Source organism: Molothrus aeneus, chromosome 16 (genome assembly GCF_037042795.1).
Source record: "Molothrus aeneus isolate 106 chromosome 16, BPBGC_Maene_1.0, whole genome shotgun sequence".
NCBI lineage: Eukaryota > Metazoa > Chordata > Aves > Passeriformes > Icteridae > Molothrus > Molothrus aeneus.
The window spans coordinates 3,911,588-3,929,083 of record NC_089661.1 but is presented as its reverse complement, the minus strand read 5'-3'; the positions used below and the strand labels follow the sequence as shown (position 1 = coordinate 3,929,083).

Here is a 17,496-nt window from a genome sequence, read left to right as displayed (position 1 = left end):
ATATAAGAGTATGTTCCCCTATAGAAAATGCAGCTGGAAAAGTGGTATCACAATGAGAAAGAAAAACCTTTCTGTCAGCACTGGCACAGCTCTCTGCCATGAAACACCCAAGGATCCTTTAGGAATTACTCTACAGGTCTGAATGGTCAAGAAACAACGGGAGTATGGATTAGAGCTCATACAGAGCATTAATGCTCAGCATGGTCCCTGCTGACCAAGGGAATGCTGTTTATTCTCTTGTAGGTATGTTGTCAGCTGATCTCAAAACATGAGGAGCACCCTCCTCCTCTTGCCTTGAAAGAAAGGCAAAGCCCACCTGAATGCATCTCTTTCACTCTGTGTAGTATTCCTGTGGATTGGTTTGCAAAGTGCTGAAGGAGAGGAACAAATGCTCTGTGATCCCACCTGGACAATGGGCATGCTGAGCTCAAACATCCATGTAATTCTCATGGCTACCCCCTATATTGAGGAACACAGTGAAACTGCAAGCCCACGTCACGAGCACAATTACAAAATTAAGTTCTCTTCTTGATTAACCTAAAAAGAGCCCCTAATCTGTGTCTGATTTCTCTATGTTCAATTTCAATTTAAGTCAAATCTGCTAGTTTGCTACTTTCTCTGTACTCTTTCTGTCATCATATAAATGATACCTTAGAAAAAACAAACAAACAAAATAATAAACCAAATCCAAAGCAACACCCTAACTCACAATTGATTTAGGATTTCAAACTGCCATCATTTAAAAGAGCAACATTTACATTTTGACAAGCAGTAAAAGCACCAGCAATCAGAAGCTTACTGGGAAACATGGAGCATGTAAATCATATTCACTCGTGGCTCAGAGGTTTGCAAGTATTTATTCATATTTGTAAGCAGGCAATCATTGTCACTTCCCTGTGCCCAAAACAGCTCTCTGATAAAATGCCTTTTTCTTATTACTTCACTGTGAGGTCTCCTGTGTGTGCAGCACCTCAGCTGTGTCCCAAAATGATCTCTGTCCATAAGCAAACAGTAAATTTGCCCTGATGGAGATGGCTGTTCCATTGCTTTGGCTTTCCTGTATGCCCTGTGCCATCAGCCACGTCCCTCCACTGCCTGACCCACTGCCACCATGGTGAATTTAACCCTTGCAAGTGTGTTGGGCTGGAGGAGAAGCTCTGTTCAGGTATTCTGATTTCTATTAGTCCCACTGGTACTGATTTTCCAAGAACTGATGACCCATTTGTAAGCAGTATTAGAGGTCCTTCAATCCAACCCCACTGTGCAGTTATTACTGATTTCTTGGACCCTGTCACACCCACCCACTGCCAGGAGAGAGAAGTTCCCTGGCCCAGCAAATCCACCAGCTCTCAAATTGAGACAATGAAGAGCTTTGACAGAATTCTATCTATATCATTCAGAAAATAATAACGTGCTGCACTGAGGGCCAAGCAAAATAAGTCTTTGAGAGGCAAGTGAGAATTTCTAAAGCCCTCAGACAGCATTATAGAAAAAAGGGATCACTGAAATAACAGCTCCATTTGCAGGAAAAAGAAACTCCTTATCAAGATGGGATTACTTTTGAAACTTGTAGAACTGATGTCTTTCCCACACTTGCTGGTACAGCCTTAAAAGCCATGTGATACATCAAATAAACAGCCCAGAGCTGGAGTTAAATTTTGTCTCTTGCATGTTGGGTTTGATTTTCTCTTGCCAGAATGTGCATAGAAAGGCCACATGTGAAGGTGCTAAAATGAAACCACTGCCTGTTTGTAACCCTGATAACTCACAACCTGAACTCCTCTTATGCTACTCTTCTGATTTTAGAACTGAAATAAATGCAAATATGAATCTTTAAAAGCTTTGTGGATCAATAAATTATCAAAAGGCGAGAGATGAAAATGAGGAATGGAAGAGTTTACCTTGTTTCATCAAATCATCCTTAAACAAGCACGGGTGGATTGAAGACATCTTATAAATATCTCACATATTTCAGTTCGACTTCTGCTGTGGTAATATCCTCTATGAGAAATAGAATTCTCCTGTATTTCACTTTCACTGCAACAGCCCCAGCTCATGTCAGCATGTGCAGCAGATCCCTCTCTACAGAGAGCAACTGTAGATTTACATTCAAAATAGATTGAGAAACATACTTGAGACATGGGAATCTTCTGAAGCACCTGTTAAGGCCAGGATTTCAAATCTGCTCTCTGTGGCTGAAGAAACAACTTAGTCTCTCTGCACCTCTGGAATAACATTTGGTAAGAAATCAATATTTTCTCTGAAATTACTCCAAATGAAAATAATAAGCAGTAACAAAACAGATATCAATTTTTTTTTTTTCTTCTAATCTCAGTGGGGCATGATTCAAACCCTGATTTAACCACAGCTAGACCAGTTTCCATAGCAGACTCTCCTGGAGTATCTAGCAAAAACCACGTTTTTGCAAAACTCAACTGGTTTTCTGAATTAACTTCCCCCCCTACACCTCAATTTATGAATATCCTGGTTGCCTGTAATTTATTACCTTACTATTCATCACATTACTTTAAGTCCTGGGAATTTAAACCTTATAACCTGGTACAACACATACAATTCTCCTGGGATTAAAGAACAAAATGTGTATTGCTGTTGCAATAAAAGCCTGTATAAAATGGAATAAGCCAAGTCAAGATTTAGCTAACCACCACATACCTTCTGGCCAATTTGTAAATGAGGAAAAGAACTCTAACTCTGGTTTACAACTACTTCAGCCTCAAGGATTCTTTAAAAAAAACCACAAAACAACACAAAAGAACTTTGTATGCAAATAGGAACAAACCAACACACAGCCAAATAATGTGAAGTCTGTGAAACAAAAGGTGGGCATCGGGCACAGGTTGGACTCTGAGATCTTGGAGGTATTTTTCAACCTTGGTGATTCTATGAATATAAAAAGCATGCAAAAAAAGAATGGGCTATTGATTAGCTTGTCCAAATCTTATAATTGTTGAGATTTAAACCTGTGCCATCCTCTAACAGAAAAGAATGTGGGGGGAGAAATGTGTCAAAAATTATGATGCATTTTTTAAAAATTCATAATTGTACCACACTCTGATGTTGTGAAAGCTGGCATGAAAAGTGAAATGCAAAGTGTTGGTAACAAAGATGTGAGATAAAGCTATTTTGGTAATATTTGGGGGGTTTTTTGCTAATTTTTTTTTTTTATTGAAACTCTTAAATAATTGAAGAACAGCTATTTAATACAAATGACAAAAAACTTTTAGCAATTAGCGTGTTTATGTTGTGCTTGCAAGGAACAACATTTTACAGTAATTGCCTTGTAAGAAGGTCATTTTCCAAGCTGCAGTTCCAGCTGCACCATAGATTTAACAGATATGCTTGTAATTGTTCAAAACATGACTTTATCCAATGCTGGATGCACGAGTGGAAGCCAGCAGCCAGAGCAGGCAGCGGGGCAGGTGCAGTGTGTGAGCTGAAGGTGAAATGTGCTGTACATCCTCCCTCCTCCGAGCTGCTGTGGGGCCAGCACAGCCTGCCTGGCTGCCAGGGGGTTCTGTGCCATGGACATGGCTCACAAAGGTTTTATGGGTTTGTAAAAGATTCCATGTCCTAATTTAATTGTCACAGTTCCAGGACTTCTCTGACTGCTTGGAAGCCCCCAGAGTCAGCCCACTTAAATTTCAAGCCTCCAACCATGATCACTGTTCAGCTAAGTCCCAGCAGAGAGAGGATTTGATTACAAGTCACTTTTGCCACCACAGCAAACCTGACTCTGGTTCAGTTTGAGATGTAAGGGGCAATGCTGTTGAGTGGCAATAACAACTCAATCAGCTTCCCCAGAACAGGGCACCAGCTAGTTAGGACAAGCCCAGGAGTGAGAAAACATTTAACTCACACTGTTCTCCAGAGGGTACCTACTGCTACCCACTGGCTGCTTATAATGCTGTCAGACCAGAAAAAAATAGCAATCAACACATTATTTGTTGCTATCAAATTTAAAAAATTGTCAAAAATGTATCAAATTTGTGCTTTTTGTTTCAAGTCATTTCTTGGTTTAATATCCTCACTCTACCCAGAATTCTTTATGCTTCACTCAGTCTCAAGGCTTTCTTGGTCTGGCTCACACCAGGTAGCAACAGGGGCAGAGTCCCTCCAGATTTACAGTTTGGGGATTTCACTGAGTTCTGTCCATCTGCTTTTCCACACAATGATTTTAATGCTTTTGCAGCAGCTCACCCCAAGGAATCGCATCACACACAATCTCCGGTCATCCACATCTTTACAAACCTGAAAGAGTGGACTCAAAGGTAAAATTGCCCATATTCCATGGGTACAAACGTTGCTAAGGAATCTCACATGCACTTCACCCGTTTTTAGAATGTCACTCCAACCTTAGAATGCTAAACCACCTCTGAAATGGGTGGGATTTGATCTTGTTTCCCAAAACAAGTCCCATGCACAAGTCCAGGGGGAGAGAAAGGAGAGAGAGGAGAGAGAGAGAGAGAAAGGAGAGAGAGAGAGAAGCCACAATATCCACAAAATAAAGAGAGAAATCTGATCGTTTGCAGCAAACATACACCAGACAAACTGCCCACAGCAGTGGAACAAAGGGGAAGGCTCTGGAGCTCCCAGTAATGGGCACAGCAATTAATAAGACATACAGCACATGGTAAAATCCGTTCTGCCATCTGTGTCCACTGTCCCCAAGTGGAGCTGGGCATGTTTGCCATGTCCATCAGCATTAAGATTGCTGTTCCATGCCAAGTCTGATTTTATTGGCTCCCGTTGGTTCCAATGCTAAAAAATCTATCAGCATTGCTATTTAAAGCTTCTCATAATAATACCAAAAACTCCAAACAGAAAACAAAAAACCACATAGTACTGAATATTTTGTCTAACCTTAGTGCCTTCAGGGCAATTAACCCTATGAGCTCAACCCTATGTTGAGCTCATAAATTAATTTTCATCATTGTTTACAAATTACTACATTTATCAAAAATGCTGCACGTAACAGGTTATACTGTGAGAGTGGCAGAAGTTACTTCTCTGAAGCCTATTTAAGATCTGATCCAGAAAAAAGTATAATACACTTCAATTTAAGGTGAACATCAAGATCATGAGCAAAGGAAAGTAATATTGTTTCTCTTGAACCCCTAGATAATTGCAGGGGACTTTCTATAGGCTTCTCTTTACATCCTCATATCCCCTGTACTGGCAATGCCTCCAGCAAAAGGCAGGGTACGTACCCAGTGCAACTGTCACTTTACCAAGAGTATCTGAATTATTTCCAACCACTAAGAGCAGTTTGTTGGGCCTGAAAGGACACCTGCCCTCTCTTTGCTTGATGGTGAGCCATGGGCAAGGGGCTGGAGAGCACCTCCAAGCAGGCCAAGAGCTGGCTGCAGGTGCTGCCCCATGGGCTGGCACAGCGATGTCTGCACCTGCAGCCCTCCTGTCACCACCAGGAGCTGCTCCTGCTCCTCCTCCTCTGCTTACACATCCCTGTGGAGGTGTTTGAGGGTCCCAGGATGAGGGAAGAGATGAGAATCTTGACTCCATGTTTCAGAAGGCTGATTATTATTTTATGATATATACTAGATTAAAGGAAAATGACATATTAAGACTATACTAAAGAATAGAAGAAAGGATTTCATTGGAAGGCAAGGAAAAGAATGGAATAAATGATAAAATCTTGTGACTGCTCACAGCCTCGACACGGGTGACTGTCATTGGTCATCAAGTAAAAACAATTTCACATGCTGGGTAAACAATTCTCCAAATCAAATTCCAAAGCAGCAAAACATGGAGAAGCTGAAGCTTCCCAGCTTCTCAGGAGAAAAGATCCTGGCAAAAGGACTTTTCAGAAGATATGTCTGTGACACATCCCCATGTGCACAGGATCTTGTGTAAATCCCCATCGTCCTTTCCCATGGTAGCTGGGTTATCAGCAATCACAGGTGTCTGAAGACAGATGAGGATTCTCTCAGTAGCCTCTACCTCAGCAATCATCAAGTGGCTGCTTTTTGCATTTATTCCTGTGGTAAACAAGAGCTTCACATGAAACTCCTCACACTGAGAGCAAAACAAACCCCAGGGAAGGCATGAGAGACACGATTTGGTTTCAGGAGAGAAAAGCCACTTTTGGGAGCTCCTGTAGGACTTGCCACTTTGTGAGTCACACAGCAGTCGCAGGGATGTGCCACAGAATTTTCTTCTGCAAGCACCAAAGGACGACTGTCTTTAAATCAGACATGTTAAATACACCACATCTTCCCTTCAAAAGCAGCTATACTCTGTAACACCTACACATCCAGAATAAATTAGCTTTCTTATTCAGTGGTGTCAACAATGGTAAGCCCCAGAGAATAAGGGAGAAAGAGTAATGCTAGCCTATGCCAAAATACTTATTAATTACACCTCCTTTCAGATGCCTCCCTTGTTGAAACCCTGTTTGGTGCCACATGAAATAAGGAATAACACACAGTCTTTAAATTATGAGCAATAATTTGGAAATTGCCCTCAATTTTTACCTCCTGTTCATTGTTCAACAATGCTATATAAAGGAGGAAGATATATTATCCCTGAAACTTTTCCCTGCACACAGCTCCCTGCTGAACACCAGAGAAGAATCTAATCTAAGGTCAAAGAGGTGACTGTGCAATGAGATATTTATCTGCTGCCCACCCCTGAGGTGTCAATAGAAGTAGCTGATGGTGTCACTTGTGACACTCTGTCTGTAGCAGGTATCTGCCCATTACCAGGTGGAGAGAGAGAAAACCTCAGCTCAGTTCATACATGAAACTGGAGAGCTGTCATCTGGTAACAGGTTTTTATTACTACCAGGAGTGTATTTGAATTCAAAGTAATGACCTGGAAGTACAAAATTCCATATTCTGTAATCCCACAAGCCGTGCAATTCTCCCTCTTCAGTTACTGCTGAATATCTCTATAGCTTCCTCTGCTGCTCCTGATTTAATATAATGCTATCAACAAACCTCCTTAGTGAACAGGGTCATGGCAAGATTTACAGTGCTTTTTCACAGGCCTGCAGGTGAATTTATTTTACCCAATATATCCATTTAGATCCATTTTCCCCAGAACATTATTCTTCAAAGACAACTTAGCGAGTTCTTCAGCATCAGATAAAAGTCAAGCTAAGTGGTGCAAAGATGACAAGGTGTCCTGCATGACCTTAATCAGAAGTTTAAGTGCAGGATAAAAGTGAGAACTGAACCGAGAGCCACTACCCCAAGTGCCTTTTTTTAAACATCAAGGAGACAAATGTTGCTGCTCAGACACTTTTTTTTTTTTTCCTTTTCTCCAGACTGACACCCACAGCTTGTGGATTGCATTCAGCAGGCAAGGATGGGAGCAATATTCTGAGAAAAGAAGCGTCACTCACCAAACCTCAACGCACTATGTGAGCAAGCTCAAGGCGTCCTGTAATGACAACGGACAGGGCATTAATGGGAAAGAATTGGAATTTTTATCCACAGGTTCAGCACACAGTGTGTTACTGAGCCAGCCCTCACTGCCCTTCCCCTTCTGAGCCAGGCATTCCAACCCCCACGTGGGGATGGTCACACACCCAGGCATGGCTCTGGCACAACCACAAGGTCCAAATTATCACAAAGCTGTGGGGAGAACCTAAAGCAGCTTTCCAGTGCCTGCAAGAGAGCTGGAGAGGCTCTCCCACACAAGGGCATGGTGTGACAGGACACAGGGAATGGCTCCCACTGCCAGAGGGCAGGGCTGGATGGGACATTGGCAATCAGGAATTGTTCCCTGTGAGGGTGGGCAGGCCCTGGCACAGGTGCCCAGAGCAGCTGGGGCTGCCCCTGGATCCCTGGCAGTGCCCAAGGCCAGGCTGGGCAGGAACCTGGGACAGTGGGAGGTGTCCCTGCCATGGCAGGGGTGGAACAAGACCCTAAAGGTCCCTTCCAACGCACAGCATCCTGTGAGGTTTAACTCTAATCAAAGCCCTGCACACTAGCCGTGAGTTAATGAAGTAACCTGGTTTTAGAAAGCTTTTTTTCCAAATATTTGGCCTCTGGCTTTACAGTTGCAGACAAAACATCAAGCAATGAAATCTTTCCATGCACACTCCACACACAACAGAGCTGATTAGCTTTCAATATTATGGAATCAAATTGATTGAAGTTACAACTTGCTATTTTATAAATAAAAACAAGTTGCTGAAAAATCACATAAATTTTGGCACTGTATCCAACTAATTAAACCTCCATTTCAGTAGAATTCAAAAATGATCTAATTGAGAAATACTAAAACTGGATTTTTTCTGTGTGGTGGAGAGAATGACATCAAAATGGTTTTAAAAGACCCAGATAGCTAAACAAGATTAAAAAGCATAACTTTACAACCAAAGCAGAGATAAAGAGAAAGCACAGAGACACAAAAATTGAAGAATGCCCTGACTCCATGCTGCTGTGGAGGCACTGAGGGGAGGAAATCCCTGAGGAGCAGTTTCAAGAATGGAAAAAGGTAAAGAAAACTCTTGAGCCAGCCACAGACATCCCTGTACTGCAGAGGGATGCAGGACCCCTCAGCCTCTGGATAGAATAACTTCAAACCTCCCCCGACTTCCCAACTTCTGCAGGGCTTGAAAGGTGGATGGAGAACAATCCTGCTAGAAGGGAGCAGCCAAACACAACTTTTATGCATATTCATAGAGTGAATCTGACTTTTGGAGCTGCTGGTAGTTGAAACAAAGATAAAAGAATTGTGAGAGTAAGGAAGAAATTTCACATGGATGAAATAGAACTGGCAGCTTTGATCATTGTTCAGAAGCTGGAAAACAAAACTCCCCGAGAAGCTCTGCAGAGACACGGGCTGTGCCAAGACCTGGCACAGAGAAGTTTTCTGGAGGAGCACAAGTAGGCAGGGAAGAAGTAAAAAAAGAAGTAAAAGGGGACAGGGAGGGGGCTGGAACTCTGGGGGCCAAAAAATAACTTAAAAAAAGAAAACAAAACTATCAAAAGAAAGCAGTATTTGGGAAGAAACCAGAGGGTTTTATCCAAAAAATCTTCTTGATCAACTAAGTCTACCAGCAGAAGCAATGCAAACTGAGACAGAGCTCTGTCCTGAGTGTAAAATTGTACTCAGGTGAAAGATTGTCTATTAAACATGAATATAAAACCCTGAGTAATTAAATCTTTTTTCATTTTTAACAACAGATAATCAGATGCAGAGAACATTTAACCTTTTTCACTTAACTTTGGTAATATAAGAAGCTGACATGTACTCCAACAGGTTTCTTTTATACCTATTTATGATATGACCTTTTATATACATATGTATATATGTACTTACATGTACATGTTTATAGGAAATGTGTACATTAATCAATATTTATCACTCTGTAGTAACTGAAAAACTACCCTGCAGTAGATACACAAGAGAAATCAAACTGAACAATGCAGAGATGAGATACCTGCTCTGTTTGCAACAATTCCTATTTGTTAGCTTATTCAACAATGATTGAACATTTTGGGAACAGCTGCCTTGGTAAAGGCTCGACATCCCCAGCCTTCCACTGATGTGCAAGGGCAACAGTGTTCATCCCTCCAGATCTGTCCCCAGTGATATGTCAGAAATTATATTCCTGATGTTCACGAATTTATATAAAACACAGTGGGAAAAGGAAACAGAAACACTTAGAAAAGCTACTCAGATAAAAGGAGAGCCTTTTTCTAGTTGATAAATGCACTCAGTAGCACATTTCTTTATGTAATCTCTCTTCAGACAGTAGAAGGAAGCCTCTGCAGAATTTTTTTTTTTTAAGAGATGAAACATGAATCATTTTATCTTTAAATTACATAACATGAATGCAAATTAATCAGTATCCTTAGACAACTACAAAGTTGATTAAGTGGCTCTTAAAGTCAGAAGATACCAGAACTGTTGAGCAGTTCTTTTTACATTGGCTGTAACCCTTAATATTTCTCCCAAGCAACATGAGAAAAGCTGGAGACATTAATATCCATTAGAGGGAAAGCCTGGTAGGGATTTGAGAGTGCTCTGGCTGTGCTGTAATCGATAGGTTACCTGCTCAAGAGAGGCCATACATTACTTTTACTCCAAGACAAATCCACTGGAAGTTATGTTTTGTTTCTGTCATCGAGCAGCTCTTTCTCATCCCAGCTTTTGTTGAGCTTTCCTTGCACAGAGTAATGAGCCCAGGACTTCTTCATGACTGAGGGGGGCCCTCATTTTTCAGAAAAGTATCTGTCCCTCATCTGACATAAAGCACCACTTAAGGATGAAGCAATGGCATGAAAGCTGCAACAGAAGCAAAAGCAAGGGGAGAAAATAAATAAATTCCGCTGCAGTGGAATTGAGGGAGTAAACTATTTAACTCTAATTCCTGACAGAGCAGGAAACTCTGTGCAGGTGGATAGCAAAGTGCTGAAAGAAAAAAATAACTGGCTGAAAGAGCCCAGAAGTTGGGTGGCAGTGGCAATGTAGACAAAAGGTTTAAAATGGATGAAATTAAGAGGCTCTCTAGCAGCAACCCCTCCTCCCCTTCCCACTTCTCTCCTTCTTCCCTGAAGGAAAAATGAGCCCTTCATAACAACATCAGAGAATTTGGGTGGGGGTTTATTTGTGAGTACAGAATCTGGTTTTAGCTGATGGGATCTTTGATGAGGATTGAAATGCTGACATGAGAATAAAAGGGATCCATAACAACATGTTCTGAAATAACTGAAGCTGGAAAGCAAAAAGGGAGATGGGAGAAGGAAAAAAAGTCAAAACGAAAAGGGAAGAAAACAGAGGAAAAAAAAAAAAGAACAGAGGGTTGAGTGGGGGGAAGGAAGGAAAAATAAAAATGGGCAACATACTACAAAAAAATGAGAGGCTACAGATTCATAGAGTGTGTCCACAACAAATGACACCAATTCCTTGGAATCAGTGCAGAGCCTCGAGTTCCACACAACTGTCTGTTAGAAGAAAGGATGAACACCTACATTTATTACAGTTCTTCCAAGTAAAAGATCAGATGGGTTAAAGAGGAAAAGCCTGTGTACACAAAAGGTGGAAGAAAAGCAATGGCTGGAAAAGAGAAATATTTGAATTATTGAAAACCAGCTCATTATTTTCTCTTGAATACATGATCTCAGTAATGGTTATCTGACATTAATGACTATCTCTGCTATGGAGGCAAAGAGGTGCCTGGCAATCCACTCAAACATTCCAGTTAACTTCCTTCAGCCTCTTCCAGTCCAGCAGGAACTTCTGGCTCTACATTTCCTGGAGTGGGAGCTGCTGGGAGAGCTCCAATCATTTCCCTAGGTCAGGAACAACCTGATTCCAACACTCAGTGCTGTCCCTTTCCTGCTCAGCAGCAGGAACATCCCTGGTGTCATCACCAGCACCTGCATGTCCTTCATCACAGAGAGCCACGACCACCAGCAAGGGCACCTATTGAACAAACAGCATCCTTCGTGCTTGTTTGTGCCATCCTGAAAAGCACAGCTCGTCTTTACCCCTGCTCACCACCACACCAGCTCCTGGTGCTGGAGATGGGCTGGGTAAAAGCTCCAACCACAAATCAGTTCTAAATTCCTAAAATAATTCCAAAAACCAACAAAGAGAGGATGGAATATTCCATCATTATTGCCACTGCCCATCAGTATTTTGATTTATGACCAGCATATGTAGCACAGTACAGACAGTCTTTTGAAATACCTGCAACCTAAAAGGATTTAATTTAATATGCAGCTTTATTAAGGAAATAAAAGCAACTGTGAGCCACTGGGGAGCAGTGATCCCAAACTGACACCCACCTCTTGCCAGGAGAGATGCAGTGTGCACCTATTCCTCAGGTTATTCCTGCCCACACAACATCCTAACTCATCCCCAGGTGGATGAAAATTACTCCTGGATCACTCCTGATACATTACAGTCCTTCCAGGATTTGCTGATACCCCATCCTAGTGTTTTTGTTTAGATATTATAAGTGTAGAATGTTATGGTCATTAAAAACAACTGCAAAATTACAGAGAATTTGGGGAAACCCTGTAAAATAAAGGGGTTTTAGTAAGCATGCACCAGGCTGCACAATTGTGTACTGTAATGTAGTTCAAAAACAAAAAATGCAAGCCAGATGCCAAGCACACAAGAACACCTTGCCTGAATAAAAGAAAAACTTCTCCTTCAGCCTCAAAAATGCATTTGATAGCAAGGGTTTTACTGCACAAGATGTGTCTCCAAGGCAAGATGGAATCCTACAAAAGCAAGCTGAGGGCAGGTCACCAGGTGAAAGCCATGAAACCTCTCCCTCCTCACCTGTGTCCTGAGAGTCTGGGCCTGGACAATTGGGCAGCCTCAGCCCCATATAAAATAACACATAATGGATTCCATAACTAATAGCTCATGAGAGCATTGCTTTTTCTTCTTAAAGTAATAAATAGAATCACTAATATCTATGTTTAAACCTGGGCATCCAAATATTGTGATCAGCCAAGAGTCAGAGCTGTTCCTAAATCATTTTTCCCCCATGGGTGTCAATGACAATTATCCAGGAATAAATTGCACAGCTAGAACATCTTTCACAAGCCCTGTTGTCCACAAGAACCGTGCTGAAAATGGTTTTTTTCTGTCACTTCAATTTTATGTTTTAATATAAATTTACTGCCACTAAACAGCAAACTCTGAGACACAGCTCACTGCAAGTGTTGTTGAATTTCATTCTGCCTGACCCAGTGCTACATGGACAGGTTGGGCTGCACTTCATCTCCCTGACAATTTCAACTTTCCTCCCCTTGCTGCTACATGAGCTTTGTGCTTTAGTGCTGCTGGTTAAAGGGTCAGCTCCTTTTGTGCCCAGCAGGGTGTCAGACTGCAGCTGCTGGCGATTATGGCCATTAACTCCAGGTACAAGCAGACTCAGGGGTGTATTTACTGCTTTTCTTGGAAGCATCCTAAAAATACAGGCCAAGCCTTCCAGCTCCTGCTCTCAAAAAACCTGGTACTGAAATACACAGGATGATGCCCCATAGCAAGCAGCGAATGCAGTAAAAATCCTCTCAGTGACTGAATGTGCTTTCAATATTATTTTACTTACATTTATTCTTGCTTTGTCTCTCTACTGTTTTCTTTTATGTCCTTCCTTCTGTTATTTCTGACTGGAACTCTGCAATTCTCTTTCACACCCAGAGCCAATGCTTTGTTGATGGCTCATTGTTTACTGCATTTCTGACTTGCATGTCTTCCTACTGCAAAATCAATGCAGTACTTGGATTTAACATAAAAAGTGAGTGCTAACAGTGCCTTATTCTGTAGCTAATAACAGTCCCATATTATTACTTTTTATGCCCAATAAAAAATGAGAAACTGCCAACTATGGTACTCATGGCAAAATTGCAGCCTGAAGCTCAGAAACCAACTCTAAAAGCCCAAATTGCATGTTGGGCACCACATGGCTGACTTAACCACCCGTGGGACTGGGGTTCAGCCACCCGTGGGACTGGGGTTTAACTACATGCTAAACTAGTTTTTCCTGCAGAGATCATTGTTTAACCTTTAAGCAGGATGTCTGTAGAAGGGCACAAGAGAAGAATCAGCTCAAACCCCAGAATATTCTGAAGGATGATCCCAGGGAAACTGCAGCAACCCAAAATTTAAAGAGAAAAGGACCAGGGGTAAGAGCACAGTACCCACTGTACATGTGGAACAATAACCATGTCATACAACTATGGAAATGTCCATCTGCCAGTGAAGATCTTGTTTGATTATCATCTTCCATCACTGCTGTGAATGCAAGCCTGCCTGCAGCCCTAATTTAGGGTTTTATTCAAGCAAATGCATCTTTAAGAGACTTTGTTTGTATTTGTCACATGTACCTCCAATTGCTGCTTCAATACTCAGAATCAGTTTAGTAAATCTCACATAAATTAAATAACAAGCCTTTTTTCTTTATAAACAGCATAATCAGCACTGGATAAAATATTTATTATTTCTACTATAAATTTTGACATGATAATATAGATCTCTTAGATATTAAAGCAAAATACTTGTGCTGCCAAGTATAAGAGTTGAAATCCCATCTTTTAACTACAAAATGTGGCACAAATAGTTTAGAAGTAGTTAATTTAATGCAGATCAAGTCCTCAGATGCAAGATGATGTTAATAATTACAGGAAAAATTAGATATAGTTGCATTTAAACAAGTGCCACATGAAACACGCTTGACCATCTGGTAAAACTGTCTTAGGGTAGGATGCTGGCAGATATTGCATAATCATCTGCATATGACAGATAATTTTAGCCAAATCTAAATTAAAAAAAAAAGTTCTCATACTTCTTAAGAAAAAAAAAATTAAACTGCTTTTCAAACTTAATAAATACCTGAAGTTATTTAATATTAATACTGTATGAATTACATATAAAACTAACATGCTATGGATACAAAAAAGAAGAACAGTACATTTTTTTAAACTGTTTTCGAGGTGTTTTGAACCACAAATTGTTCTGCCTAGAATTTCTCCTGTATTTTGTTCCTCCAAACATTTTCAAAGTAGTGGCTTAGAAAAAGTTAGCACAAAAAAGAAGAACATCCTTGTGCTACTCAACCACTCTGCAGTACAAGGACTATTTGCTCACATAGCTTAATGATCTGGGACGTGAGAGATTTGGAATTCCTCTGGAAAGGTTTTCTGAAGCAGAAAAATAACAACAATTGGTAAAGGTTGTCCTTGCAGAGCAGGTGGTGAAGTTTCCCAATTTATACAAATATCTGTGCAGTCATATCTCATTTAACTGTGTTGATTTACAATTTATTATTTAAACAGTGCACAAAAAAAAGTGCACTACAACAAAATGTTATCAGTACTGAAGGTCATTCTCTAAATAGTACAAGGAAACATTTCCTAAAGCCAACTACTACCAAAAGAGGAGAAAGAAAAAAAAAAAAAAAAAAAAACAAAAATTACTTGAAGGTCTAACAAAACAAATATTGTCATTGAAGACAATTGAATCTTATAGTACTTATTCTAAATACAATATGGAATTAAAATTGACTGAAGGGATTTGATTCTCCTTAAATACATTGGAACGGCTGAGAAGGAATAGAAAACCTGTTAAACAAGTTACCAAAAAAAAAAAGAAAAAAACCAAAAAAGACAAAGAGCATCCCTTCAGGAGTGGATGATCTGAAGGAAGGACAGCACTTGGTGTCTGTGCAGCCAGCCAGGCTGGAATGCCACAGCACCTTCCACTATGCAGCTGCCTGGGGAATTCGTGTTTGTACTGAGGTGGGAGGGAGCACCCTGAGGGCTCCACACCCTGCTCACAGCAGGGGCAGCCTTCAACCTGAAGCAAGTTGCTCCCCATGTTGTTCGGGGAGCCCCTAGCCTCCCCCTGCTGCCCACCCAGCCAGGATCCCCCGGGTCACAGCTCTGAGCCCTGGGCTTTGCTGTACCCCCTGTTGTAGAGTTTTACATTTACTGCAGCAGAGGTAGCTCCCCTTTTGGTAGCTACTCATTCTAAGGAGTGGCTGCAGTCTTTTTCAACAAACATTGTGTGGGTAGGAGCACATCCATGACCCAACATATTTTTATGTATGACCCAACAGGGCTCAGTTTTCAGTTGTTCCACATACTGGCCTATAACACCATTGAATCACTACAGAGCTCAAAGCAACTGGCACTTATCCCACCAAATATAAGCACCTTGATGAGCTAAACTAATCACCAAGCCAGTGTCCATGCTAAGTTGCTTTTCACTTCCTCTCTTCTATAATTTCACCACACCAATTCATTGGCCAGCCTGGTGCTCTGAGCATCACCGACAAATAAACCCCAAGGTCAGGAGCAGTGAGAGCCCCCAAGGACAGGGATTTCTCTGCAGCTCAGGACACACCACACCTTGTTTCCCCTGAAGGAGAACAGCTCTCTCCTCTAGCCTGTGTTTCTGAAGGGAATATTGGCATACAACCTAATTTAGGAGTGCCACATTGAACACAGCCCCTTTTACAGCCCTGCTGCTTTCCAAAGGCATCAGCAAGCACTCCTGGCCTAAGAACACCTGGAATAACTGCTGGGGTGTGCCCTAGACTGGATACAACCCTGGAAAAGAGTTTCAAAGGATTTGAATTGTCATTTGTCTTCTGTGAAGTCTCCAAAATGGCCTGAACATTCACTTCCACAGAGAAATGCTGTAAAAACCAAGAGATCCATATGTTCTCTGCTTTTCAGCATCCAGGAAGGATGGATGGCATAAAGCACAGATGTACCTCACTGGTATCCATTAGGAATCAGATCCATCATGAGTTTATTCCCAACATTCCCAGATGGATTTTTGATTGTTATTGTCTGCCTAAAAGGTAAAAAGCAAAGTGAAGAATCTGATACTGAAGAATCTCTACAGGGAATGCACTGCAGACACCATCATAAAGCCTTCAGAGAAAATGATAATTTTGCTGCAAAGGGAAATATACAGTAGGATGAAACATAAATAACAGATGAAACAAATAAGGGGTGGACAGATTCAAGGAGGGAAAGGAAGCAGAGAGAAGATAAGAATTGATATAACTGGAATGTACCATGCAGGCTGTGCAGGGAGAGCAGAGGGCCTAAAACATGACTCAAACAAAACTGCTGCAGTACCATGCAATATTGTGATAAAAATATATAAATATTAATAAAATATTTCTATATGTTAAATATATATAAATATTTTGAAATATATAAATATTTTGAAATATATAAATATTTTGAAATATAGATATAAAATGGCCTGAGAGACACTTTTAAAAATTTGTGGGAAACTGAGATAAAGAAACTTTCAAAAGAGTCGAGGGTCATGTCCCCAGAAGAATGTAACACAACATCAGCAGCAGAGCTGGCTATTAGTGCAAACAAATCAGCAAAGAAATTTCAAGTTCAGCATCATGAAAGAATGTAATGAAACCCAATCAGTGGAAAGGCAAATAACTCCAAGCAACAGCTTTGGTACTGCAATTTCCCCTTGGATAATTTTACTGCAAAGAACAACTTAATTCCTCCTGATAATGACTGCCCATTAGACCAACAGCTATTGCTACTGTCACCTATGAAAACTCTGCTGTGCCAGACAGAATGCCAGAAGTATTCCTCGCAAACAACACAATCACTTCTTTCATCACAGAATTAGAGGTGTGAGCTACAAAAATTAAGACAACTTTCTGCCACATTCAGTCAATCCCCATATTCCCCACACTATTATCCAAGGAGAAGACAATCCCATCAAATAACAGCAGGAAATCCTAAGCTGTGGGATGGATTTCAGTCACCTCACTACAACCAGCCTAGGTGTAGCCTTTGCACGTTCATTAATGATGATTAGGTCATTGATAATGATTCTCATTAATGATCACTGCTGCAGCCCTGCCCAGGCTCATCCTTGGGTGCCACGTCCTGGTCACGGCTCACATCTGTCTCTATCAGAGCTTCAAAATTTTGGGTGCCCCATCTGGGGGATTTTCATTCCTGTTTGTCCAGGAAGGAAACAATGAGG

General features: G+C 41.1%; 1 protein-coding gene across 20 annotated transcripts in view; it reads right to left on the bottom strand.

Annotated features, from left to right (window-relative positions):
• RBFOX1 (RNA binding fox-1 homolog 1) overlaps positions 1–17,496 on the bottom strand; it is a 1,178,577-nt gene that overhangs the window by 559,963 nt on the left and 601,118 nt on the right. Inside the window, exon 2 of one of the 20 annotated variants that reach the window (XM_066561212.1) lies at positions 7,385–7,422. The exons of the other annotated variants lie outside the window; for them this stretch is intronic. The gene's annotated coding sequence lies outside the window, so the exon portion shown is untranslated. The remainder of the gene's footprint in view (positions 1–7,384; positions 7,423–17,496) is intronic. 20 annotated transcript variants of the gene reach the window in all.